The sequence below is a fragment of the Grus americana genome, chromosome 7 (genome assembly GCF_028858705.1).
Source record: "Grus americana isolate bGruAme1 chromosome 7, bGruAme1.mat, whole genome shotgun sequence".
NCBI lineage: Eukaryota > Metazoa > Chordata > Aves > Gruiformes > Gruidae > Grus > Grus americana.
In genome coordinates, this window is record NC_072858.1 from 22,344,272 (window position 1) to 22,371,368 (window position 27,097).

Here is a 27,097-nt window from a genome sequence, read left to right on the forward strand (position 1 = left end):
TGTGCTGGGGTGGGGGTGGAGGTGGGGACGGGCTGCAGGAGGACGAGGGTCACAGAGGAAAGAGCTATTTATGGCCCCAAGAGGGAGGATTCGGTAAAAGGCCATCTAGCTTGACTTGACTTCCTCTTGACCTATCCCTTCTGGGAGATACTGGTGTACCTCCCCGCCCCCATGGGCTTCCAGTGTCCCCAGTGGCTGGGTACAGGGATAGACTGGTGAAGGTGGCAGTTAGCAGAGGAGAATGTGGTGTGCCATATGCCAGCTCCATTAAACCTGTGAGGTGGTATTTTAAGCGGGAAGGAAGAGATCTTGCCAAGATCTTGTAGTCTTCTCCACCACTAGCCCCAGTAATTGCTCCTGGACAGACAGACAGGAAAGCTCTTCATTCTGCCCATTGGAAAGGCTGTTTCACCTCCCAGTTTTTGCTGTGGTTATTTCAACAGAAGGTCTGTGGGACAGTAACTCTGCGTTCATGCTGGTAGCTAGCACAGAGGGCTCTGATCTCTATCTCACAGTCTCCTGTGCTAACCACAGTGCAAGTAATTGCTTGACAAAGAGCGCAAGTCTGGCTTATACAAGTGTATCTGACCTCCACATCTGGGGCAGCTCCTTGACGTCCTGCTACGAATGCTGTTTCGGAACATACCCCTTGTAAGTTATGAGTCTTTGCATATTTGTGTCCTTCAGACCACCTTCCCTTCTTTGCTGGAACCTGCTGAGACTGGTCACAGCCATGGAGGGCTTCCCAGGCTGACACCTCAGCAAGAAATGAGCTTCGTGCTGTAACTGAGTGACAATGTATACGAAGAACCCTTCCTCTAAATAACTGCTTGCAGAGAGAAGAGTTAAAGGCATGATATTAAGTTAGATAACCATGTTAAATTGCATATAAAAAGGAAGTTTCTAATTCCTAATATACTTTTGATGAAAAATTGACCTTTTTTAAAATGAAAAGCATTTTTATGGAGCAATCCTGTGAGATGCCAAATGTTTTGGCCCTGATCTAGCTAGATATTTTACCACGCACTTCATTTCTTAAGCTGCTCATGTGCTTAAATATTTTGCTGGATCAAGTCCAGAGCTCTCAGCATTCTGTATGGTGTCAAAGGACCAGGTCTGTGTTTGCAGCAGCGCTGCTGAACTCGGCCTATAATGATTTCAACCATCACACAGAAAGCATTTTCTGTTAATGTACTATCCAACAAAAAACTTGAACAAATTTCCTTGGCATTTCTCTTTGACATGTATTTTCTGATGGTATTCTAGCAGACAGGTTTACTAGCCAGACTATTTGTGAAACAAGGTGCTTGTAAGTAAAATTTAGTGGTAGCTAATGGAAAATTAATTTGTTCAAAAAATTTCAGTATTATCACCCAAGATCTGATTTTAAAAGTGACTGAAGACCCACAGGGAAAGAAATGGAGTGCGTGGCCACTCCATCCCATCAAAGTTGACCAAGACAGTTTGAATCATTCACAGAAATGATTTAGAAAATAATTTCAAACAACAGATGGGGAGGAATTATCAGCTGATGGCAGAAAACCAGTGAGCAGAGAAAGAGACCAAGTTCTCGAGCAAAGTAGTTCTCTGCAGATGGCTGGATTCAATAAGAAAGGATAAAAAATTAACCTGACAAGTAACAAAAAGTGGACTACCTGAGTTTCATTGGTCCTACTAAAGGGACTACAAAGAACAAGAAAGAAACAGCACTAGGTGTGAAAAGGTGAGTCTGATTTCTAATCTTCTGTGTTGTAATTACGGTGTTAAATGTGCAAGTGCAAAGTGAACGGATGAGATGGCATAACTAGAAAGAATTTGTGGAAGAGAGCTGAGCAGAAACAGGCTCTGTCAAAGCCAAAAAGGATGCATGCCAACGTTGTTTCTCTTGGCATAGGTCAAAAAGCAGACTGTGTGACAAGAGAGAAATTGGAGAAGACTGAGATAATGCCCAATTAGATCATGCAGTTCACCTCCCTGGGGCCTGTGACAGACTGGTAAGGAATTTTTCTGCTGGGGAGGGAAAAAAGAAGTTGTCAGAAATTTTAAAAACTTTTTTTCTTCCCCCCCCCACTTAAAACAAAACCCCACTGAAAAATGTCATTTCCAGCTTACTGTGTTCACTCTCTGCTGCCTATCTTACAAGAAAAGAAATCAGATACTGGCTGTGAAAATGCTCAGTAAGTCAATGCTCCAGTTTCCTGCTGCAACAAAATTTTGGGAAGACCTAATTGTGCCTTTTGTTATCGCTGAAATCCTTCTCAGTCACATGTAATCCTGAGCCCCATTGCATCAGAGCATCACAGGTGTGGTGTTAGAGATATTCCTGATAGTGCATGGCCAGAGCAGAGCCTGACTCACTGGTGCCTGGGTTAGCTGAAGCCATTCGCCCAACAAATATGAGTTGCTTCATTCTTGTGGCTCCTTTTTGTACATGTTTTTTATGACTACCAGGAACTCTTGCAGCTCTGGAGGGAGGCTGAACACCTCTGTAGTTGCTTTCAAGTGGATTGTGAGCCTGCCTCAATTCTGAGAAGACTTTGGGGAATTATTATCATTCTGCTGGGCCCAGAAGTCATGATACTTAGGTTATGTCTAACTGAGAGCCTGACTGGCTGGGCTAAATTTGGCAAGAGACTTCTGTATGTAGACAGTAGGAGGGATGGGAGTAGCATCTGAGCATGTGCTGAATTTAGTCTGCGGTGAGGCTCTACTGTGAGTTGGTATTAGGGCCAAGAACAACACTGTGATTCCCCAAGCCCCGTGCTACCTATTGTACCACAACATCTGCTCAGGCTCTTCTGGCACCAAAATATTCCCTGTAGTCTTTTTCCTCAGTGCAATCTTCAAAAGCTTTAAATAGTGAAGATTCCTAGTGGGTTTCTCTGCCAGGAAGTTTCTCCCTTAATTTTGTTCTGCTTCATTTTTATCTTATCTTTAGAGAAAAGTCCCTGCTGTTATCCTACCATCCAACCTAACCCTGTTTTTGTTATTATCTTCCACCTAAACTTCCCAGGTTTGTCTCCATCTTTAGCAATGTTTTTAACACTCCTGGGACCTGGGACTGAAATTCTGTTCTCTGATGTGCTGGTGGGCATGTAAATCCAGTTTACCAGACAGTGACAAACAGATTTATGATTTATTTTGGAAAATGCTGACTCTGAAGTATTTTCTCAGCATTACCATATTTTCTTATTGCCCTGTGTAATAGGGTGAGTTGAAGACACCTGCTGCAGGGAGGGATTCGCTTGTGCATGCACGGATCTCCCCTCAGAAGAGGAGCAGTCCTGCTCTTTGTTGCACTCTATCGGGCTAACGAGTACTGGTACCAGTAGTCGTAGCTACAGAAAGACTGGTGGATTTGAACCTGAGCTGGTCAGACTTTAGATAGTATGTGCAACTGTAGGGAAAATGCTGGGGTTTGTGACTGCATCTTCAGGACAGAAGGAAGCAGGAGAGGTGCAAAATCACCCCAAGGGAGGCAGCATTGCACGTTTGTTAGGAGGTGGTTGCAGCTGACTGATCTCTGGCTCATCCCTCCAGCTAAGTGTTGAGGAGAGCTCCCTGGGAGTGGCAATGGCCACTCTCTGGGCTGGAGACCTCGGTCCCTCCCGCACGTGTGGGACCAGAGGGGTGGATGGCAGAGGGGGCTGCTCTGACATTTCCTCTCCCAGCGAGGAGGGACGCTGTCCTTGCGAGGCTGTCGAAGGCCAGCTCAGCCCTGCGTGACCAACTACAACTGCCGCTCCTGTGTCCTTTCCCCCCGGGTGCTGCGTTCATTAGCTGTGAGGCCTTAGTTTTATGGGAACCCTCCCACCCGGCTTCCTCCTGGCTTAATGACAGGCCCATTAAAGAGAAGCCAATAAAGCCACAGTGCAAGAACAGCACGAGGGCCGGCTGCCTGCCCGTCTTCTTCATGTGCGAGCCAGGTCTGGGGGCAGGAGGAGGCAGAGACACCCCTGAGTTACACAGAGGTGACCCCGAGTGCCGGGAGAGCCCACAGCTTGCAGGCAAGCTTTCGTGCTCTGCTTTTGGGCTCCCTTGCATAAACTTTTCCCAGTGTGGGGTTGGGGTTTTTTTGCGGGTTTTTTTGGGTTTTTTTTTTTCATCTCTGAGGAGGGAGGAACAAGGTCTTTTAATGAGGGGAGGATTAACAGGCCATAAGACTCAGCCCTGAAAGAGCCGTCGGTCTGTGGGGCCACTCAGCAGGATGCAGGGTAATTGGATTGGATCCCAAAGTGCACCTTGAATCGGTTCTGAGGCGGCCACGGAGGGTTGCTCCGGAGGGGGCTGGGGGCCAGGGAGGAGGGGAGCGTGTGGCTCTTTAGAGAAGCCAGAGCCAAGATGGGGGATCAGCCGGCTCATTAAGGGATTAGAGTGTTTGTTCTTCTCAAGACTTTTGTTGCTAAAACACTTTGCGCAGCATTTTCTGGAGCCTGGGGAGCTTAAAGAGCTTGTCAGAGCCCTGCTCTTGTCCCCACACAGGAGCAGAGACGTTCTTTCCTCTGGCCTTCCTGCTGATGCCAACAGCAGCTATTGCTAGCAACAGCTCCGCTCTCCCAGCCTGTCCCATCTCTGGTCATAGTGCTTCTGTCTCCTGTGGGTTTTGATGTAAAGGGGAAGGATGACAAATAGTATGAAGCAAAAGAAGCACATCAGGAGGGAGTCCTTTGACAGTGAGGGACACTCTAACTTGGGGTTTTTCCTTAATATTTGTTGCATGGAAAATGAAGGACTTCGCATGTTTTGTGGTGCTCTCTGCAACCTTTTACCTCCCCATGGGCTCTGTGCTTGGTCTCCAGCACTTGTGGTAGCAAGTTTGGGGCACAAACTACTCTAATTTGTGTATCTGGCCTTCATGTGAATGTTGTGGCTAGAAATTATTACATAGACTAATTTGTCTACCAGCATCATCTGAAATGGGCTGGCTATTGAGACGCAGTGCCAGAAGAGGCTGGACAGTGAAGGAATGGTGCAGTGATACCTTGCCTGAGAGCACAGCTAGCCAAGAAGCTTGGTTATCCTCTGGACCATGGGAAGAAGCTAAAAGCTCTAAAGTCCAAATCAAGAAGTGTCAGATAGCAGTGTGGGCTATTAGGAGAAGATGTCAATGGCATATGTGGATAAAGGCCTATTGTCATCAGTTCATCCATCCTCATGGCCCACATGGAGACTTCTCACCTGACTATCCTTTACCTGAGCTGCCCTGAGGCATGTGGCTCTGGGCATGGACAAACCCTGCCCTGGCTGGCCAGGGGTGGAAATCTGGAGCAACTGGCAGAGCAAAGCCCAGGGGAGGTGGTAGAGGAGTTATGCAGTACTGGGGATTGTCCCATTTTATGTGCCCTCTTCCCCATCATCACTATGGGATTGGTGAGTGAGCACCAACGATTACCCACACAGGTAGCAACACTTGTGGCACAAGGGCAATGCCGTGGGAGCTCTCCATCCTGTCCGTAGGGTGGGTACATTGGCATGACGTGAGAGGGAGGGAGTTCTCCTGTGACTTCCTTACAAGGACCCTCAGAGGCTGAGCTCACCGGGTTTGGAGGTTCACCCCTGTGTCCTGCCAGCGGGACTCTGGCTGGTGAACGCAGAGTTCGTACCCAGAGCCTCAGCCCCGAGCTGGGTGGCTGCAGGCTGACTCACCACCTTTCTGTGCAGAGCAGTAGGTGGCCCCTTTCCCTGCAGGGCTGCAGGCACAGGGAGTTTGGGGTGAATTTGTCCTCCACCTTTAAAGAAGTCTGGGGGCTAGGCAAGGGGGATTTAATCTGTTGTGTGGAGCAGCAAATGGAAGGGAGCCCAGCAGGACCTCTCCAGCTCCCAGTGTAAGTTGCACTCCCACCTCCTGTCTCTGCTGGGCAGGAGTTTCAGCTGTGAAGTGTGTAGATGGGGGGGGAAGCAGGTGACAGACAGGCAAGTGGAGGTGGGTGGGGGGGAAAGAGGGTTACAGGGAAAATAAATGAGACTCCCCTGAAATTAATTGTTTGAAGGGAGTGCCCCACTCGGCTGTGAATTCTGAAATGATTATTGGATTTGCAGGCAGACGAGGAACAGAACGGGTCGGGTGCACGATTAATATCTTATTGATAGCGGATTAAGAGAGCGAGATCAAATCTTTAACTGAGTGGAGATGCAGTTTATCAATTTGTCACAAAAAATGTAGCAATCAGAAGTGGAGAACATCAGGGGCGGCTTGTGGATCGATCCATGTCAGTGCCTCACAGCATGGCTCCGCAAGGAGGCTGGCTCCCCTCCAGGGGCCCAGAGAGCTGGAGGAGACCAGCTTGGTGCTGGCCATGCCAAGAAGGGCCTGGGGACAGCTGGACCTCTGGGTGCAGGGGCACCACCAGGAGAGCTGCAGGCAGGCAATGTCATGCTCCCATGGATGCAGAACAGCAGTGCTCTGGTGTGGGGTGCAAGCAAAGCAGCGGTGCCTAGGGACCACTGGCTTTCCAAGATGGTGGCAGTAGGAAATGTGAATGTTCAACCCTTAGTATGGCAGTGGCTGGGTGCAAGCAGAACCTCCCAGGCTCCAGGGCAGGGTGGGGAGCCTGCTAAATAAACTTTTCAAATGACTTCAGGTGCAGCTGAATGGTATTTAGTGAGGAAAAAGCTCACATGCTATTGGGCAAACCTGTGGGTATTGCCTAGCTTGCTGGCTGTCCTATGTCTGTTGGAGACCTGATGTGTTGTTAACATCTGGATGTTAGTGCTTCTGAATTCTGTTTACAGCTCTGCTGTTTTAGTCCAGCTGGTGAGAGTTTTCCTCTGAGGAGCTTGGCATCAATGTGTGTTCTGTTTTTTGGGAGACCAGTTTGTTGACCAGCTCCTCAGCCTTGATCTGTCAGTATTCATTGCTCATGCATGGAAGGTATTTGCAGCTATTGAAAACATCTTGATAGCTGGGCAAAAAGGCAGGAATTCTACCAAAAATATCCAGCTTAGAAAACAGTCCTTTCTGCATCTTGAGGTGGTTCTGTGACATGAAACCCCTTCTGCCAGCTTTAAAGAGTGTATTGGCTGTTTGGGGTCTTCTCAAAAAACCTGAGATTTTCAATCTCCTAGTTGAAAATCTCAGGTTTCTCGGAAAACAAAAATCACTTCTAGTCCATGTGGCTGTGAGCTTTTTCAAAGTAACCCCTAAAGGCTAAAAACAGAGGGCAAAGGAAGAAGAGCCCAGAGTCATATGGCTGGCAGTATTTGTTTCTATGAGATCAAACTTTTGATTTGCAGCCCTCCCTTATAGATTTTTGTTGTGAATGTTTGGTTTTAGCAAACAGGGAAAATAAACCCAAGGCAAATGTTTAATGAGCACCTCTTTCAGAGCAGGCACTGTAAGCAGCTGTGATGTCTCTGTAGCAGAGCCTGGCACCAGGCTTCAGTCACCAGTTGGACTCCAGCATTTTTTATTTTTTATTGCTAACGTAAAACTTCCTGCTATTCCAACAGATGGGGGACGGCCTGTAGAAGCCAGCAGCCTCCTTGGTGGGCTGTGGAGTCAACAGGAGTCTCTGATAGCAATTTCCCTTCTCTTAAGGCCTTGCAGAGCTGTTCAGTCCCTTGGGCCTTTGCAAAAGATTTTGTGCACCTGGGTGAGGCGTGTGATAGTGGAAAGGCAGTTCACACTGAAGGCAGTCTCATGTCGGCACTGCTAGTTTAGAAGGCAATTACATTCTTGCTAGGGTTGTTGGGTTTCCACATGAGGCCTCCTGGCTGTTTGCAGTTGTTCTCAGGGTCCTGGAGCGCAATGGGGGCCTCTGGGGCTTGGGGGGTGTACAGGTGAGAAAGGGGCCCCAGCTGGAAGCCCTTGAAAGCTGGATAGAGAAGACAGGGGGGAATAAAAATCAAAGATGAGTTGGTTAACCCATGGCCTTGGTTTGCTGCCTGCTGCTCACTCCTCTATACCATGCTGGTTTTTCCCCACCAGCACATCAGAGCCTGTGAGGGGCTTTGACTCCTGCCAGGTTTTTGGAGTGCTCTGAGAGCCAGTGAGGGGCACCATGCTGCTGTGAGGGCTATGAGCAGCGTGATGGAGGGTCTGGGAGCTGATGAATCCTTGAGCTTGATAACATGGCCAGCTAAATCAGGTGATGTGGTTTGTTCTGCATTGGCACAGGGACAAAAGGTTGTGTGTCAGCCTGGTTTAACTGGTGTTAGCTGAGACTGGTGCGTGCTCGCTGCAAGGATGTGAGGTCTTGGGGTTTGTTAGGGCGCAGACCCCAAAGAGGAGGGAAACAAAAGGTATCATATGGAGGTGCAGGTGTACACTGAGATGCCCTCTGCATGGACTGATTCATGATGGAGACCATGAGGTGGAGAAAACTGTTGGCCATCACCTTTGTGTTTACAGGGGGAGCCAAACAGAACAGGGTTGGGGAGGAATTCATGTCCCAGCCACCTGCCCTTGTCTTCATGTGTGACCTTCCTCTGCCCCTGGCTCTTTCACTGATCCCACCACTGTCCCTGAGGTCTCATGCAGCTCCCTGTACCCCTCTCTCTCCCTTTGCTAGGCAAGCAAAGGCTGGTGCATTTCTGAGCTGCCTTGCTCTTTAGATGGAGAAGACCATGTGGCCCTGGTGCAGACACTGATTTAACCTGGGGGTTCCTGTTTGACCTGAAGCATATGGTGGTCTTCTCCCTTGTTTTTACAGAACCCACTTTGGGACATGTAATAGGGTGGCCTCTGCTAAGGCTTGAGTCTGATGTTGCTCAAGTCCAGAGGAAAGAGACCAGAGCTAGGATATACTCCTGTAGCCATGAGCTTCCCATGCTGCGTGTCCCCGACTGGGAGTGCATGGGGCATCACAGTGAAGCCTTGGGAGGTTCATAGAAAGCAAAGCATGTGTGGCAGGGGAGAAAAATGTGAATTTGAAGAAAGAAAGGGTCTAAAGAGAAGGACACAGTGCTGAAGATGTGGGGAGAGAAGGCAAAGAGGCAGGAGATGGTGAGGGGGCCCTTGAGATGACACTTTGCTACTCTTTCTGTGCACTATTGTGTAAAGATGTTGAAAGCCATGGAGAGCCTTTGTTTTGGAAAGAGCCTTGAATTAATTGTGATGTACAGGCTGCCCTTCAACAAGCTCTGTGCTTCTCATTTGTTTTCACCCAGCCTTTCATAGCATCAACCCCCAGAAAGAGCAAGGCTGGGCAGCCTCCCTCCACCCTGTTCCTGCTGCACCTCTGACACCCGCAGTGGAAGGCAGACCCCTTCCTGAGCCCCCCACACCATCGGGTGCCCTCACAGAGGGCAATGCTGCAGGGCTGGCACCCCCCACCCAGCCCAGGCCTCCCTCTGCCACGTCCCACCCAAGGCCATGGGGAGGACTGGGGCATGTTGACGCACCCTTGAGGGCCAGGCCACTCGTGGCTGTCATATGAGCAGTGTGGCCTTTCCCAGCACCGGGCTTGGGGGGCTAATTAGCACATTCAGGGGCACTGCTGGAGTGGAAAGGCGCTTGTATGGTGACGGGGAGCTGGGAGGTGACCTGGGGGGCTGGCGCTCCCCGCTCTTCTCCTCCTCATTCTGCCACGCCACCGGCCAGGGCGAAGGGAGGCAGCTGCTGGGGAGGGTGGGAGGAAGGGGAGCAAGAACGGGAAAGGCCACCATGGCCTCCTGGCGCAAGCAGTGGCTCAGCTAATTTGCAGGGGATGGCGTCCGGTGGTGGCGGGAGCGTGGGCAGCTGGAGAGGCCGGGTCAGCCAGGCACTGCCATCTGGGGTGCTGCACTGTGCTGGCGGGCGAGGGGTGCCGCGGGGCCCTCTCCTTTCACTGCCTCCTGGTTCTGCTCCACAGACCCTCCCTTTGTCAGCCCTCTGAATAGGAGCCCTGCCTGCTCGCGGCCCCGCTTTTAATTAGGGCTTCCGCTGCCCGCGCCTGCCCCTCCGCTGCCACCCGGCCCCCCTCTGCCTGTCCTCCCACTGCTTTTAAATTCTTTGACACAATTTAGCACTCACTCTCGCTTGCCCTGGCTGCTGGCCGGGACAGGAGAAAGGCGAAGATAAGCCAGCCGGAGCACCAGTGGCCTGGCACGTCCGGATCTCAGCCGGAGGGGCAGGCACGGGGCTGTCCCGCTGCTGCCAGCCCGGGACAAAGTGAACATGTCCTGCCTGGCATGCCACCATACCCCAGGCTGCGGGCCTGTGGGGCTCGGCCACCTTTGTAAGGGTTCTTCTGGGGAGGATGCTCACAGCTTAAGACTACCAAGCCACCTCTCCCTGCCATGGGCTCTGGGGCAGTTAGATCTGGGTTTAGCCCATGAAACATGGCCGAGACATGATTTTTCTTTTCTTTTTTGTAAAAATCTGAATCATACCTCTCGTGGCTCTTGCAAAACAGCTCCTGGAATTTAAAGTTCTTGCTGGAAAACATCCACATTTGGGAGGCAAATGAAAGGAAACTCATGTTTTGTTACAGTTTCTGTCTTTGCTTTGGACTTCATGGTTGTAGTTGATGGGCAATTCAGGATTTTCAGAGTTACATCCTCCAGACCTCTCCAGACCCCAGGTGTGTCTGTAAAGTTTTGCATCTTTTCCTATGCAAAACACATTTTGGTGTCCCACACAGATACATCTTCAAGAGACTTGAGTGACAGCGTATGACTAGCCTCTTATGGAGAAATGAGATGCTATGTTTATGCAAATAAACACAAGGAATGAAAGCAGCTGCCACCAGGATTTACAGATAATTCCCAGACTAAATCTCATCTTGTTGGCTCTTCCTGGGGATGCTTGATCCAGAAGCCTCCCCTTGGCATAAGCTTGTCACTTTTGATATCAAGGCGCTCATGAGATGACCTTTTATTTGGGTGAAATGCAGTTGTCCCCCCAGAAACAACAGCTCGTGCCTCAGCGACAGGCAGTTTTGTTGCTCCTTGCTCCCATGCTGTTTCCATGTGGTGGACCACTGAGAGTTGGGACTCTGGGACATGATGCTCTGCATGGACCCTTCAGTCTGCATGCCCTGCCACAGGTGGGCAGAGAGGAGATTGAACGTGCTGGGGTCCTTGTACCAACTGCTGCCCCGTCTGCTGCTGGATGGGTTTGTGGGCGACTGTAAAGCTTCTGCGGGGGAGAAACCTCTGCGGCATGGGAGAGGGTTAGGGGATGGACAGAAGTTCCTCTTTGTGTTGTAACTTCCCCTCTGCTTTCCTCTATCAGCAACTGTTGGCAGGTGGGAGTCTCAGCTCAGCCACGCACCATGAGCATGGGGCTGGAGCTCCAGCCACTGGACCCCCCCCCCAGCCATATCCCCCCCCCAGCATGAGGCATCCCAGGACCACCACGGTGCCAGCAGCGCTTGGTCAGAAAAGTGTGGCTGCTTCCCAGGCTGCTAATACCTGCGCAGCCCCAGCGCTGCTGCGGCCAGCCTGACGCCAGCTGGGTTTGTGCCACAGCGGTAAGACCCGGCAAGCGTGAGCTGAGTGGATGCTGAGGTGCGGGCCAGGGTGGGTGGTGCAGTTTGGATGTTTCTAGCTCATCTGATACAATCAGCATTGCTGTGCACATGTGAGGAAAGTTGTTCGATAGGAATGACCCATGATGCTGGGTTAATTCTGTTTACAAAAGAATAAATATTATAGCAGTGTCTTATAAAGGAGAATCAATAGCTTCCCTTTGCTGGGTGATCCCTTCATGTCTTCGAAAATCGATTCCCCCCCATTCCCCTCCTCCTCGCTGCACAGCTATCTGTTTTTCGGGGTGACGGGGGGGTCAGGCGATTATTGAAGTATATGTGAATTTACAATATTAACGACTCACGACGGTGTGTCCGCAGGTTCACGGTGAATTAATTATCTGTTTAAGAAGCCATGAAGAAATCAATCAATGAAAATTTCTCACTCTTTTGAGAGTGAGGGAGCTTGTCAATTTATTTTTTTTTAACATGCACCACATTTAAAGGAGCAGTGCAGCTTTTTTTCAGCAGAGGTGGGAGGGAAGCTGGTTTGGGGCTGAGGGAGACCTGTTCAGTGGAGCACTGGCAGGAATGGCAGCCCCATTTGCTGGCCTCCTCACAGGGCAGAAGGCACTAAGGATACATGTTCTGGAGTAAAGCCAATGGTAGCCTTCTCTAGAGGGAAAAGGAAAGGCCCGGTGTTAGGTAGCACGTGCTAGCAGACATCATTCTAGTGAGCCTGCACTGGGCTGTGGGCAATGAGGTCTGTCACAGACTTGGTCTCCTCCCAGCTTGCTGGCCCTTCTGCCCCTCTCCTGGAGACCCATCTGCCATCACTGAACTGGCCGAGGGCAACATGTGGCTGTGCCTCAGCTGCTCCAGCCTGGGGGGAGCGGGACGTGCTCCCATGATGGAGACAGGGAGTAACAAACAAAGAGCAGCTGAAAGCAGCAATATCTCAAATCACCTCAAGACGCGCTGGAAGAAGTCTGGCAGAGTGCTTCAGCACTGACTGCCATATCTAGATTCGGGACAGGCACTGGTGGGGGTGCAGCCATGAGGCATAGGCTCAGCACGCCTGAACACAGCCCCTCTGGGCCTCCTCTGCAGACACAAGGTCAGGCAGCCCTGGGCAGCAAATGGCCCAAGACTGCTCGTCTCTCCACCGGGTGCTAAAGCTGCAGCCAGGGGAGGGACCCTTGTATTCGTACAGACCTGATCAATAGTTGCACCACATCCTCAGGGGTCTTGGAGTCATCCAAGGCATTCAGGAGAACAATGAGTTGTGCTGAGCGATGGCAACGTGTACTATTAACAGCACCAAATTGATGACATTTCTCTGTTTGGATGGGGTTTGATGACATTTGAATACTGGATCCACGCATTTTCCCCACATTTCAGGCTTTGGCAGGCAAAAACATAGACTTTGATGCTAGTCAAAAAACTGGCAGGGGAAGATGGATCCCGGAACTGCTAAGAGGGTGAAGAAGTCTGTAATTCCTTATGCCTGTCCCAACCTTCTTGAAAACTGCCCCATCTTGTGTCTGCAGAGGATGTAATGGATTGGCACTTGGGCAATGACTAATACCCCAGTTAAAAGGGGAACAACTGGGCCAGGGGGAAAGGAGAGGAAGCTGAAAGGAGGAGAGGGATGAGAGAAGCAGAGTCTTTGGCATAAGTATGTTGGACACTGCCCCTTTCCCTCATCCCTAACCACCAAACAGGCAGCGAGGCAGGGATGCTGCAGAAAGCAAGCCACAGTATTTGGGCAGTGGGGGATAGGGGGAAATGTGTGTGGGTGTCAGGCAGCTGGAGACCCTGACAAACAGGCTAAAGGAGGGGCGGAAGCAGGGACAGCCTCTGAGGCTGCTTCTGCCCTCGCAAGCCCAGGCAGACATGGCCTCTTCCCAACCCCATAATCCTACTGGCCTGTGCCGAGAGGAGTCCCCGCCAGGCACACCCATCGCTGTAACCAGAACGGAGAGAAGAGCCCATATTGACACAGGAGCATCTGTGTCAGTAATTGTCATGCAGCCTGGCAAATTGCTTCAATGTGCCATCCCCTCCAGCCACACAGCTCAGCGGCGGCAGCAGGCCTGGGGGGGCCTGTGCTGCTGCCAGAGAGATGGGAAGAGCCCTGGACCCGGTGGAAAGGGTCAGGACTCCACAGGGACCTGCTGGGTCCTAGTCCAGGTCCCTGTGTCTTGACAAAGTCTCGCCTGATGGCTGCTTGGCAGCTGCTCTGGCTGCAGTGCTCTGTTTTACTCAACTCCGTCATCCTCAGTGCAATATTCCTGATTCAGACCACAACGAGAGAGAGGGGGAAAATTCCCGTCATCCTTTAGGCTGCCATTTACACCAGCCAAAGAAGGTTTGAGAGAGGGTCATACTGTCCTCCCCCCCCTTCCAACCCTTATTTGGCTGCTGGGAACAGGAGATCCTCACTAGTTTACTCCAGATGAGCGCCCAGCTTTTCTCTTGTCCGTACATGCAACTGTTTTCTGATTCTAGACAAAGCTATAACAGAAGCAAAAGGTGAGGTTTCCAAAAAGGATTAGGTACCTGGTTTGAGGCTACATGAACCACAGCTTTTGAGATATCACATGTTGGAACCATTCAGTGCCCTTTGAATTCACCAGGTTGACCAGAGGTGAGTGTTTTCATTTCCCTCTGTTCTTTTTCAATAATCTCTGGTTCTGTATTTCCTGTGTTTTTTAATGGCAGTGCAGTTCCAGCGGAGATTATTAAAGTTGCCTCCATGGATCCAGGCATATAATTTTGACAAAAGACTCCAGGCCTAATCATGACATTCTGAGATAAGCAAGGCCTCCAGAATTTGGCTTAGTGTTGGAAACTCTTAAAAAGATGCAGTTATTTGTAAAAGGTTACAGTTAAAGCCAGCCTCCTGATCTGCTGCAGCTGGATACATGGCCCTCCACCTAGCAGGGGTCTAACCTCTCGTGTGCCCTAGCTTCTTCAGTGATGAGAGAACCACCCAACAATATAAAAAACAAAACCAACAACAAAACACCCTCAAGCCCAAGCATAGTAATTAAATTTAATACTGATGACTTTACCTGCAATCCTTTAATGGCTATGGATTTTGCCTATCTATTGGAAAATGTCTCTGAGATGAAGATCCCATAGTGTCTTCCAGAGGAGAAGGTGTCATTGGTCAGATTTGTTCCCAAGATACGATATAATGTGGGACTGCAAGATCTCCTAGATTTTCCCAATACAGTCTAGTTTGGGGTGCAGTTAGTGTTGTGATAAGGGAAGTGGGTATAGCCATCCATCATGGAGCTTGTGGAGGGGTAAGAAGTGCTAATGCCTTGATCTCCCCTTTGGGTCAGCATCGGTCCAGTGCTTTGATTTGCTGCAAGTGGGTCCCTAGCCCTGGCATAAATCAGCATGGTGATTTCATGTGCCTGGGTCTCTGTACAGCTCACAGTTAAATATTATGTCTCAGATGCCAAATGGATGCAAGTGAAGGGGTCCATGGATTTCAACTCAGTTAACTGCTGAGACCAATATACTTCATTTCTCTTCAGACTTCCCAACTATAATAGCCTGTTAATGGGGTGGTTGTGTCCCACATTAGAGATGGCTGCATTGGAGAGGCAGATGAAATGACTTCTTAAATACAGGAAATTCCAGGTGTTTGTCAGCATCTACGCAAGCACATCAACTGTGTAAGATATCCATGTTCCACTCATGGAGGATAACTGGTTCTGACGGAGCTGTGCTATGAAAACAAAATGGATATCACGTGCACAAGGGGTGGCATCCCCGTGAGTGGTAGGCAACGTTTTAGATGAACCACACTTTGCCCTAGGTTCACTAGGAAGGAAAGCTCCAGCTGCCCTTTAGCCACATTCCTATCGGGTCAGAAATGCCACAGGAGCAGTCAATGGAAAAGCCAAGCGCCATGGCTAAAGCATCGATTCAGAAGACCTGAATCAAAGGAGGAACATCATGGTTTGAAATAGACCTTCTGTGTTTGATATTACTGGACAATAATATTATGCAAAAGGGATGAAGAAGCTAAGAGGATTAGATGCTAATACACTGCTAGGAAATATAAGCAGCTGCTCTCATGGAATATATTTAGGGCCCTCACATTGCAACTACTGCCAGAGTGAGGACCTACCAGGGTAGCTGGGGAGTTCATAAACTTGTCCAGCATGTGAGTATCCAATACACAGCAGATATACATTTTGAGGCCTAGCAATGGGCCTGTGTTATACGAAAGAGGTGTTTCTACAAATGCTTCAGGGACCAAAGACTTCTCAAATAGACTGTCTCTGTTCTTGACTTCCTTTCCTGCTAGAGCAAACACAAACTTCCACGTGACTGACCGACAGAGTCCTGGTAATAGCTGGGAGGCTCTGATCAAAATAACATCCATTGTTTACAAAATAACATGCATTCAGATACAAGCCCATATGGGGGCACGTTTGCCCTGCAAAATAGCCCAACCAGAGGTCCGCAAACTCCTATATCTAGGCGCGTTCCTCCAGGGCTACGCGTGAAGAAATAAGTCATGCCTCTTGCATCCAGCCAACTCTGACCGTTCCTGCATACTGCCATGCTTCAGAACTCAGCTCTGACTGTACCTGCCAGCACGGGCACACCCAGTGAGAGACAGTGCCTGCTGTCAACTGTTGACGCTGAGTGGAGAGACTTGGCCAAGGACACAGAGGAAAGGAGTGGAAGAGTGAGGGCTTGAACCTGGATCCCAACCAAGTACACTTTCTGCTTGTGATTGAATGTTTGAAGAACAACAACAACAAAAAGGTTATTTTTCCCCAGGGAAAGCTCTGTCACTGCAGACTTGCCATGGCCTTTCTGGCCCGTTGAAAGAGGATGTTCTGCCAGGGAGCCAGCCTGACTCCTTCAGTTCTGCATGAGGCAGGGAAGGGAAGTTCCCCTCGGCCCCCAACCTGGTGCTTTGTGGCAGGTGCAGTCGCAGCTATACTGGCTGCCCTTCTTTCCTGGGAGACCTTCCAGACCCACACCTAGAGGAGGAGCTCCCAGAACAGGACTTCCAGCTGTTCAGCTGGTGGTAACAGATTGGCTTCTGCTATGAACCAGGCATTGGGGAGGGGGGTACATACGCCCTAGTGGGTTACTTACACTCTCTGTGTTTTGGTCTTCAATTGCTCCTACAACAGCTGTCATTCCTACCACCAATAATCTATTTCTGTCTTTTCTGTTCTTTTTTAATGCTTGAAACCCAAGGGCTGGGTTCTTCTCTGGGCTATGCCAGAATGAAAATCACTTGCAAGGAAGATCTACCAGAATTGCACCAGAGTGATGAAGATGAGGATCTTTAAGCCAGAGGAGGTTAATTCACAGCTTACAAGTTAGTTAATGTGGCTTAAGGAGACCCACTGAAGCCCCAAGCTTCATTCTTGATAATTTGTATACTGAGTCCAGTATGTCCATCATCAAGTGTCACCAGGCAGATGCTGGCTGCACATCCCCTTCCCCACACATCACTGTGTGAGTACAACACGAAATCTTAGAGGTATTTACAGCACAGACTTTACCACTGCTCAGCTTCTCAGATGTTTTTTTCCGGGTGCACAAGGCAGTGCTGTGACAGTGACAGCAGAGGCAACACCTGTTGGGTCTTGTGATGGGGAAGGGCTGTGGTGCTTTTCAGGACAGGTTGTTGAGATCTGCATGGAGCGCAGATCCCTCTGCATGCCTTCTTCCCTGCTACAGAGAGCCCCGGCCTCCTTCTCTTCACCGCTTGTGAATCCATGGGCAGCCCTCCCTCTCCACGGCTTAGAGCTGTGTCTGACCAGCTGCATGAGGGCCAAGTGGAGGGATTACTGGGTGTGCAAAATTCAGGCCCAGCTGCTGTGAAATGCAAGGAAGGAGGCAACTGCAGAGGTGGTCCGCTCAGTGCGTAAGATGCTGGAAGCTTGTGGTGTTTTTGCAGAGAGGTTGCACCTTTGTATTAAACTAAGTGCTATTACTGATCGCTGGGGAAAAATTGAACAGGTTTGGCTTCCTCAGTGTGGCTGCAGGAGCAGCCTCAATGGGAGAGCTGGTGTGGCCATGACCGGGGAAGGGGTTGACCTTCTTCTCTTCCCCCACCCGCCTCAGTCTGCCAGCAGTATTTGGCAGAGAAGGCTTTGCAATCTCCTGCTGCCTGGGTGCCCGGAGCTGGAGAACCAGGGGGTGACAGTCCCACATTATCACTCCCCGTGGGCCTTTGGGAAACCTGTGTGAGTGTACAAGTGAGGCACATGTGTCCCGGGGAGGGGCATTGTGTACACACTTCTCCATTCATAGTGGCTTAGCTCAAGTGTCCCCCTCCCTCCCCAAAGCATCCCTGACACTCTAGGTGAATATTTGAAAGGCAGGATCGGGGCTTTGGTTCGAGAGCCTCTTTGTACAGTGCTAACTGGTTTCAGGGCTGTAATTATCTCTCCAAGAGAAGCTGTAAATTGGATTAAGGCACTGAGTTGCAGCTGAGTGAGCTCCCTCCATTGCCCCACCTGGTGGGCTGCTGAGCGATAACAAAAAATGCCGAGAAATCGGATTTGGATTCTGCTTCACACTCATGGCTTCCTTCTGGAAAAAATGAAATTTTTCCGGCAGAAAGGGCTGGCATGGGTTTGCTGGCAGTATCAGTCCTGGGCTCGTATCATCTGCTGGCACTCTTCCGGAAACACGATCCCCTCCGTTATCAGAGAGAAATAAATAAATAAACAGCAGGAGATGTTTTGGCAAGGCAGGAGGAATCGCACCAAGAGGCGTGCACATACACACACACACACTCTCACACTCTCACACGCGCGCATGCGCGCACACACACACAGTCACCTCGGCACTGTGTCTTCACAGCCTGAGCTGTCTGTCGCAAGCAGAGGAGAAAGAGGGAGGTGGCAGCACAGGCACAAGGAGACTTTTTTTTTTCTTTTTTTTTTTTTAATTCCTGTCCTCTGGGCTGAAAGAAGAGCCCATTTTTAGCAGCTTATGTTGAAGGCATGGAGGGCCTGGGCCTTGTATTGCTCTTGAAGCAAATCACTGTCCCCTCTATGCTCCTACAGCATCTCTCCCCATGCCCTTGAATAAGGTACTGTTCCTTTCCCATGGGTGCGTTCAGCCCAATATATAAGAGGGTCCAAAACTTATATTGAGAGGCAGTACAAGTTCCCTGGCTGATTTCAGCATCTTGACCAGGACAGACTAACATCAGGCTCATGGGACTTGATCCTCCCCTTTTTGACATAGGAGGGGCTTCATATATGGACTCTTTTTTATACACAGAGGTGTGTATTTCCCTTTGGAGATGCAGGAGCACTGCACTGCAGGTATCTTTGGGGCAGGGGTCCATAGGAAACCCAGCAGGGATGGGCAGTACCTATCAAGGCCCCTGAGCGAAACCATCAGGTTACCCTCTGAGCTTGAGGGACCCACACAGAATAACGCACTGGTGGCTTCATTTCCAGACAAAGTTTATGATGGAGCATATCTATCCATGAAAGAACTAGGTTATCCTGGGTTTGGAGGCAGTCTAAAACGTTGCCCTCTCTTCACAAGTAGAGATCCCAGGACCAGCTTTTCAGGTGAGGCCAATGAGTAGTTTATCCATAATCTGATTTATTCTCGCTCTTAGAGCTATCAAATGGGGTTTGTGTCTGTCTGCAATCTTTTGTGCTCTGCCATCTGCAGGGTTTCCTCCCGCTGCTGGGCAGCTCCAACCAACAGGGCAGCATCTTCCCACTCCTCCTGGCCACAGATGACGCTGGGAAAGGTGTCCCTTGGTGTCTGCAGCAATGATGCCTGTCACCCATTGCATCTCAGGAGCAAGGCGGCCACCTCTGCCCATCAACTGCCCCTGCCAGCTAGCATGGAAGCACCGCTGGCAGGGACTGCGAGGGCTGCCCTGGGCTGTGTGGCTGCTGAGGGAGGAGGGGTATCTCCAAAGGGAGACACACTCTGAAAAACCTAAAGGGGAGTGACAAGCCTGGGGAAGCGAGCCTCCAGTCAGCTGGCATGTCGTGTGCACTGCGAGGCCAGTAATCCCCCATATGGCTCCAGTGTGTCAGCCAAACTGTTCAAATGCTGTGGAGATGTTCTCCAAACTGCCTCCTAATGTAGCTTCTTCCCCCTTGTGTCCCCAGATGTCCAGGTCTTGGTTAAGTCCCTCTAATTCCTCTTGTCCTGCCATCTGAGGGCAGCCACTGCACCATGTCCATGTGGCCTGACGTAGCCCTGGGAGGGCAGCCCTGGCCCCGAGGCTGAAGGATGCTTTGCCAAACGAAGTCACACTGGACCTGCACAGAGGCGGCCTTCTGCAGCCTCGCTGCTCCTCCCAGTTGGTTCTTGCCTTATGCTCCTTTCCTCTGGTCCCAGCCTCATGCTATAATGCAGCACCACAGCACGGCACCTAGAACAGCCTGGCAGCCTCTCTTCTCTCTCCTCCTCTCCTCAAACCACCTTAAAACCCATTTTCTCCTCTGCTGAGTTCTTAGAAAGTGAAAGAATGTCTAAGGGCTCAGCACTCGCAACTGAGTTCAGCTCGGATGTATGCCCTGAAAATAAAAAGGGCACATCCCTCATCAGGACCCAGATCCCCCCAGGACAGACATACCCACACTTTCAATATGTCCCAGCGATTCTCATGCATCCCACAAATTCCCCCCAAAACACGGTGGGGTAGTGAGCAATTTCCTGCTGGAAATTCTGCCTTCCTTTGGGTGCCATCTAATGCTGATCTTTATGTTTCTGTCAGCTTAACTTATTATTTGGTATTCAATTTGGCAATAAAATTTTTATATACCAGGTACTGTGTATTACAGATACACAGATAGATACGTGTTTATGTGTGTGTGTGTTCCTGTAAATTATAATAAGAATTTTGTTATTTTGTTCATCAGGTTCAGCTCTGTTTTTCACAACTATATAGCTTTTGCAAATCCTAACATGGAGAGAACAGATATACTAGTTCTTATCAGTGTTAAAACATTTTTTGCATTGAAATACTGAAAGACAGTAGTAGGAGAGCTGCATATTTAACTCCAACCTTCCAAAGAAGGACTGAACTTTCATAAATTTTTTTTTGTTTGTTTCATTAGTCATGGACTCAACCATTCCTGAACAGAGAAGGACTTAAGCATGTGCTAGGAATTCAGCACATGCTTAAGTGCTGGGAACTTAAAGAGGAACTTTAAGTGCTGAGCGCTACTAGTAAGTAAGATTCAGTGATGATTTAGATAGTTCTTTACTGCATTTTGCCAGCCTCTGCTAGAGTCCCTGAGCTCATGAAGTTTGCATGGCTGTACTGATGATCCCTTCTTGACAGCTCTCCCTAGGAGACTATTACAAGTCCTCTATATAGTTTTGAAAATTATCTTTATTTCATACCTAGAACATTGTCTTTGCAAACATTTTCCCTCACTGAATGTGTCTGTGTGTCTTTCATACCTTTTACTGTGTGTTTTATTGTCCTTGCCATTTTAAAAGCAGGAACATGATTTATAGATGAAATTAATGAGCAAATCACCTGATGCTGAACTGATCCTGGATGTCACACTACTTTAGACCTGATGCTAGTGCAAACAGAACACAGACATCTGGGCTGCTCCAGATTCCCAGCCCTCCAAACAATATGGCCTTGGGATCAGTCCAGCTAAGGCTCTTGCTCCTGCACATTTTCCTTACTGCAGGACAGAGGAGTACATGGTTCTGATAACATCTTATTTTCTGCTCATCAGGCTGCAGTCGGGTTTGTGACTACAATTAAAAGCAGCAGGCCAAATCCCTCTGTGGTTTAAGAGCCCTGAAGTCAATGGAGTTACTCCAGTGATGAATTTGGCCTGAAAGCTTCTGGTCTGGTTTTAGTTGGCTGCCCACAAGCCCAGATCTAAGGCATGTCTTGGGTGGATTTATGTTTATGTTTGAGAATGAAGAGACAGTCAGTTAGATGCCTTTCACATCCAGTGTAAGTTATTCTGCATGGAAACATGTTCCTTTACTTCTATTGTTCTAGCAGGTCATTTTTTGTCTCTCCATGACTCTTTTACTTCACATACAGGACATGGGACGTGGCAGGTAGGATGCCTCAATTGTGCCAGTGCCTAACGGGATGACTTTGGCAGAGCCTTTTAATCTCTCTTTTCTTGAGTCCAGCTGCTACGTCTCTGACCTATGTTGTGTGTCATTAAAGCACAGTTTCCTTTTTACCACCCACCCCAGCTGTAAAGAGCCAAGTGAAAACCTCCCAGGATTTGTGTTAGAGCTGTACAGATAGTCTCTACCCCAAAAAGCTTGTAAGTTAAATAGCCAGGAGGGATAAGTGTGGGAAGGGAATGAGCCAGGGGTCCAGCTTTTAGATGGAGGATTACACATTCCCCAGAGTGGATTCTGTCTTCCTGCAGTTTCAGCTTCCCTGGTTCTTCTTATCTACGTAGTAAATATCTCACAAACACCCATTCTTCTCTTTGCTAAAATTTAATGTCTTTTCTTTCTCCCCCACAAAATCCAGGCTTAGTCCTGACCTTAAAGCAAGCAAGCATGCAAAGCTGAATTTTGAGCTGGGAGGAAAACATGCCCTATCACTACCTGCAGGTGTGCACCATTCTCCCCTCACCCCTGCTTGGCACTGCGGGGCTGGAGGTCAGGCTCAGGACTCACCCATCCTCACTGGGCTCTGCAGGGAGCCAGGACTGTCCCTTCGTGAGAGTCGTGGACAGGGACTCCAAGATGAGGTCGTCCCACAAGCGTGAGTGTGGGGGATTTCTAGAGAGGAGGAAAGGCTGACGCAGACACAGGGGCAGAAGGTATGTGGAAGAAAAGGGAGAGAAATGGTGGATGGGCAGGATTCCCATTTCAACTTTATCTATACAAGAAGTTTTAACTGTAGCAGCAGGGTAAACACAGTACATTTCCCTCCAGCATTTACACTGATATAAATAGGTTTTTTACCAGTTTAACTTTATTCTCTTGTAGGCATGAAATTAAGCTACACAGGTATTAGGTACACATATACCAGTATAACTGTGCTCACAGTCTGAGGGGGGTTATACTGATTTAGCCACAGGGGTTTTTAAGCAGATTAAAGTAGTTAAAAGATGGTATTTAAACCATCACTAGTAATATACATCAGTTCCTAGCTGCAGTCTTTCTTTTATCCATGTACGCATTTTCTGTACTGGCATACATACATGCGCATGAGCTTTTACATCCAAAGCATACTAATTTTCCTCTGCCTTTCCACATTTTTCTCTTTTCACCACCAAGTGAAAAGTGTGTGCAGTCTGCAGTTTCATTTTGTTCTTCTTCCCTTCTTTCTTTATAATTTGAAGATGCTTTCCTAGCTTCAGAGAAGTATATGACAGGAGGAAGGAAAATAAAGAATTCCTATTGCTCTGCTTTTTCAAACTCCCTCAAGTTCAAGCTATTTGCAGTGTGACTAAAAGAAATAAGAAAAGTTGAAAAGTAAGCAACCAATTGAAGAGAGACAGCATTTACTGCAACACAGTCAGCACTGAGAGTGAGTCAGGGAAAACGACATCTCCTGCCTTCTCATCAGCTCCACTCTGGCAATTAAATATTTGTTTAATATTTCTAATTCTGGATTTTTTTTTAAAAATATGTTAAAAAAGAAGGGAAAATTGAGGAAACCAAAGAAAGGAGGACAGGTGGAGAAAAGCACAGCTGGAGAGCAAGAGGGAAAAAGAAGGCAAGAACAAAGTAAATGTGGAACGAGGGAGTCAGGAGTGGGAAAGTGAGGTTTTGTGTGAAAATACAGCCAAGGTGGAAGGGAGAGGCCTGTGCAGCCCATTTGTACCTGCACCCAAAATTTAATGTTTAAAAAAGATTCAGTGCAGCTGGTGACTGTGCCTCTGTGTATGCAAGAGGCACTAGCTTGGACTGGTTGCTGGCTTAACCCTCTCCTTCAGCCGATAGTCTAATTCTGACTGAGGCTGAGGCATCACGTAGACACCATTGGTTGTAGCCAGTAAAGTCCGATCAGCCGTATTGACTAGCAAACCTAGTCGTGAGAACCATGATAAAACCCATACTGTCTTCTGACAGTGCTGTTGAAATTATTGTCTCCCTGTTAAAACCCCTCTGCCATCCCCACCCAACTTCTTCCTCAGAAAAAAAAAAAACCCAACCAAAAACACCAACCCAAAATGATCAAATTTTGAGGAATTAGTAATTCACAGCAGAAACCTACATTTATGAAAGACCCCAATAACAATTTAAAGAAAACTGTTGGGGTTCCTGTGCAAATCTCATTAAGTGCAGAAGGGATGGGGCCATGTGGAAAGGCAGAGGGCTGGGTGTTCAAAGGGCTGTGGGAGGCAGATGGGCAGACTTGGGTAGAGCACAGGTGTGTGCAGGATGGATAGGTGTGTGATACGTGCAGGATGGATAGGTGTGTGATACGTGTGTGGAGGAATGGCCGAACAGGGAGTTGACAGAAATATGTACTTGTGTGACTGGGCTGATGGGCAGGAAGGATGCTTTGGAAGTTCAGAAAACCTCTGGTTCAGCTCTTTGTTCTGCCATCACCTTTCAGGTGGCCCTGGGTAAATCACTCACTCTTTCATACACTGGAGGTAAGCGGGGTCCCATGTCGCACTGGAAACTATGGGGAGTAATCCTTCAGAGACTGAGAGATGCTCATATTCTGCAGGGCTCAGACAAGCACCTTGGAGAGGACACAGACATGGTCTGTGGCCAGGACACTCTGCTGAAATTCTTTGCAGTAACATGCATTCCCCTCCAAGTCTGCTACCTCACACCTCGTTCTGGTGATCCTCCACCGAGCTGAGTTTCAAACCAGCTCTCCCATTGTGCTGGTGTGTCTTCATGCTTTGCAAGCTTTGGACCTGCTATTGCCCTTATCACTTCAGTGTTGTCAAAGTGGTTTAAAAAGCTTTCTAGGGTAGTTGATCAAATGCTGGTAATTCAGATTGAGCAAGAGGAGTCCAAAGATAGAGCATCTCTGGACACTCTTCACTTGTGTCAGAGTGAACGTGTCTCTGCAGAGAACCTGTGGGGTGAGCAGCAAGCTATCTGCACCTTCATTCACTAATGGTTGAAATGATACTAGGAGAATTCAGCATGTCTTTTAGTCTACAGAGATTGATAAATGTTTTCAATTTCAGTCTACCGACAAAATGCAGGTTTAGCTGTATCTCTCAGTGGCATCTGGACTATGAGCAGAGCCATAAAAACGGGGCATTTGAATGATCTTGCAAGAACATCCTGCTGGTTCAGCAAAGCTCCAAGGAATTTTCTCAAGCGACACCACTCCCAGTTGGAGTATATTTACGTTATTGTGGAAAAGACTTCTGCTCTTGATAATTGCCATGGTTGATTCTAAGACCAGGTTGCACAGAGCCTTTTAGATAATGCTGCAGTAAGTGTATCAGGAACACCAAAGACAGAGTAGATCGAAAACTACCAGTGATGGGCATGGCCCGGGACCCTCTGAATTCAGTGCAACTGTTCTGGGTTTTTTTTGTCTGGTGAATCTGTCTGGCACCGCTTGTCTTGGATCTTTGGTGACTGAGTGGGAAATGAGGAACCTCTTATCGCCAAGGGCTTACATCTGGGATGGCCAAGTGTCCAGTGGTCATCTGTGGGGCTTGAGAGGTAGGGACTTCCAGATAGGAGGGATGTTCACCCAAGGCCTCGAGTTATGCCCTGTTCACGCATACCCTGACTGGCTCTTTCTGGCTCTGTCAGCCTACGTGAAGACATTGACTTCCAGGCCCAGTCTGAAGGCACATGCCCCCACTTGGATCCGATTGCCTTCCCCCTTCTCTTTCCATGGGTCCTACCGAACTCCCTCCCCAGTCCTGGATCCAAAAGAATAATGGCTTTATGTAGCTTGTAAAATTCTATTATCTCTGTATTCAAAACTCAACAACTGGGAAATGGCTGTAATAAGCGTGTTATTAAGCGTGTAAATACACTTTAACTTCAGACCTCCAAAGGAAGTCTCTTGCTGTCTTCCTCACTGTTTCCCCTCCATGTTTTTGCCATGCAGTTGGATTTCATGGATATGCCGACTTTCCCCCCTCTCCCTGGCTGACGTGCTGTCCCATTTGACTGTGCTAAGGACGATGCTCCCCTCTGCTGAGCATACCACGGAGCTCCTGGAGAACTCAGAGTCTTTGAGGGAAGATGGGTACCTGGTGAGGATGGGGGGCTTGGGGAAGGGGGGAGGAGGGCTGGGGTGGGGAGGGGAGGAAAACATTAAAAAAAAAGAAAGAAGCCAAGTGCATTCTTTCTGCAACACTCAGGAAAAAGAATGTTTCACAGGGGATTGGAAAGGCGAAATTTTTTCACATCCAAATGGATTGCAATTTCCCTCCATTTAGCACCTGAAGGTAATTAGCTCGAAGAGACTGTCGGCTGAGAAACACGTTCATGGAACATTAACTCTCATACATTCTCCAGTTGCAGGGAATTAATAGGAAAGATTAAAGTTTAAAGAGAGCAAAATGCCATTACCTCGCAAGCCACCTCTCTCAGCGGCAGTAACTAGCCCTCACTAACCTAAAAGCACCATTGGAGTCCCTGGCTCCTGCTTCAGGCAACGACAGATGAGACGGGCCCCCGCGCTGCCCCGAGCTGCCCGTCCGTGGGCTCCGGTGACCCGCCTGCGGGCAGCGACGGCAACCAGGCTTGCGGCACCGGCAAAGATGCGTTTGCCTGCTGCTGTACGAGTGCACGCGTGCACGTCACCTTTGGACCAACACGTGTGTGCAAGCATGTCCCCATACATACCACTCTATAGGCGCCAGATAGTGTCTTTTCAGCGAGACACGAGCTGTGGGTGCCCTGTCCCAGCAGTGTCGAGGACAAAGTGCCCAGCAGTGGTCCCCTGCGTGCTCCCACCGAGGCCTCAGGCTGGCATGTGGGGCAGGCGGGAGGGATCCCCCACGCACCCCCCGGGCAGCCCCACACCATCTCCCTCCCGCTCCTGTTCCCTGCCGGCACCCACGCGGGGATGCTGGCAGCCTGCTGGGCTCATGCAAAGTCCAAACCGCAACGCTGCAACACAAAAAGGCCTCACAGCTGAATCGGCTCTGTGAATGATACCAAATCTCTCCTGATGGAGGGATTATGCCTTCTTCTCAGATGGAAGACAAAAAAGAGCATTAAAGGGTGGGGGCCCTATTTTGGGGGTTGGGGGTAAAGTTTATATAAGCTTCTGCACTTTAAAGATTTCCATGTTGCTTTAGCATTTCAGGGAGAGAGCATGAGAGAGAGAGAGAGAGAGAGGGAGAGAGAGAGAGCAAGAGCGAGATGAAATTGAGACATGGAAGAATTTATTGCCCAGAAAATTCCATTCTGCTATCTGATTCGAAAAGTCCAGTCCCCCCAGCTTCGGAAAATCTATTTTCCACATTTTAATACCCTGCAGAACAGTCCTCATAACTCATCCGAGTGTGTTAAGCACAGTTTTATTAGATCTGAAACAAATTTTGGTGGGGAGATACTATAGGTCATTAACCATGGAGTAATTTTATCCTTGTTTCCCTAATGATGCCATAATGGCGAGCGAATTTCTTAACTAAAGACCAAAGAACATTTTGAAGGTCAGTTTCATCTGTGAGCTCCTTCAAGCGCTTCTCGGAGAAGATTGGAAAACTCGCCGATTTTTTGAAGAGTCATTAATAATGTGAAAGCTGAAAGAGCTCTCTCCCATTTGCGTTCCT

At 49.0% G+C, this 27,097-nt stretch overlaps 1 long non-coding RNA gene across 1 annotated transcript; it reads left to right on the forward strand.

Moving 5' to 3' along the window:
- Positions 1–1,592: 1,592 nt before the first annotated feature.
- LOC129209005 (uncharacterized) lies at positions 1,593–25,561 on the forward strand. Its single transcript, XR_008577952.1, has 3 exons — positions 1,593–1,723; positions 1,895–1,994; positions 25,420–25,561. It is a non-coding gene; the product is annotated as an uncharacterized LOC129209005 (long non-coding RNA).
- Positions 25,562–27,097: the final 1,536 nt, after the last annotated feature.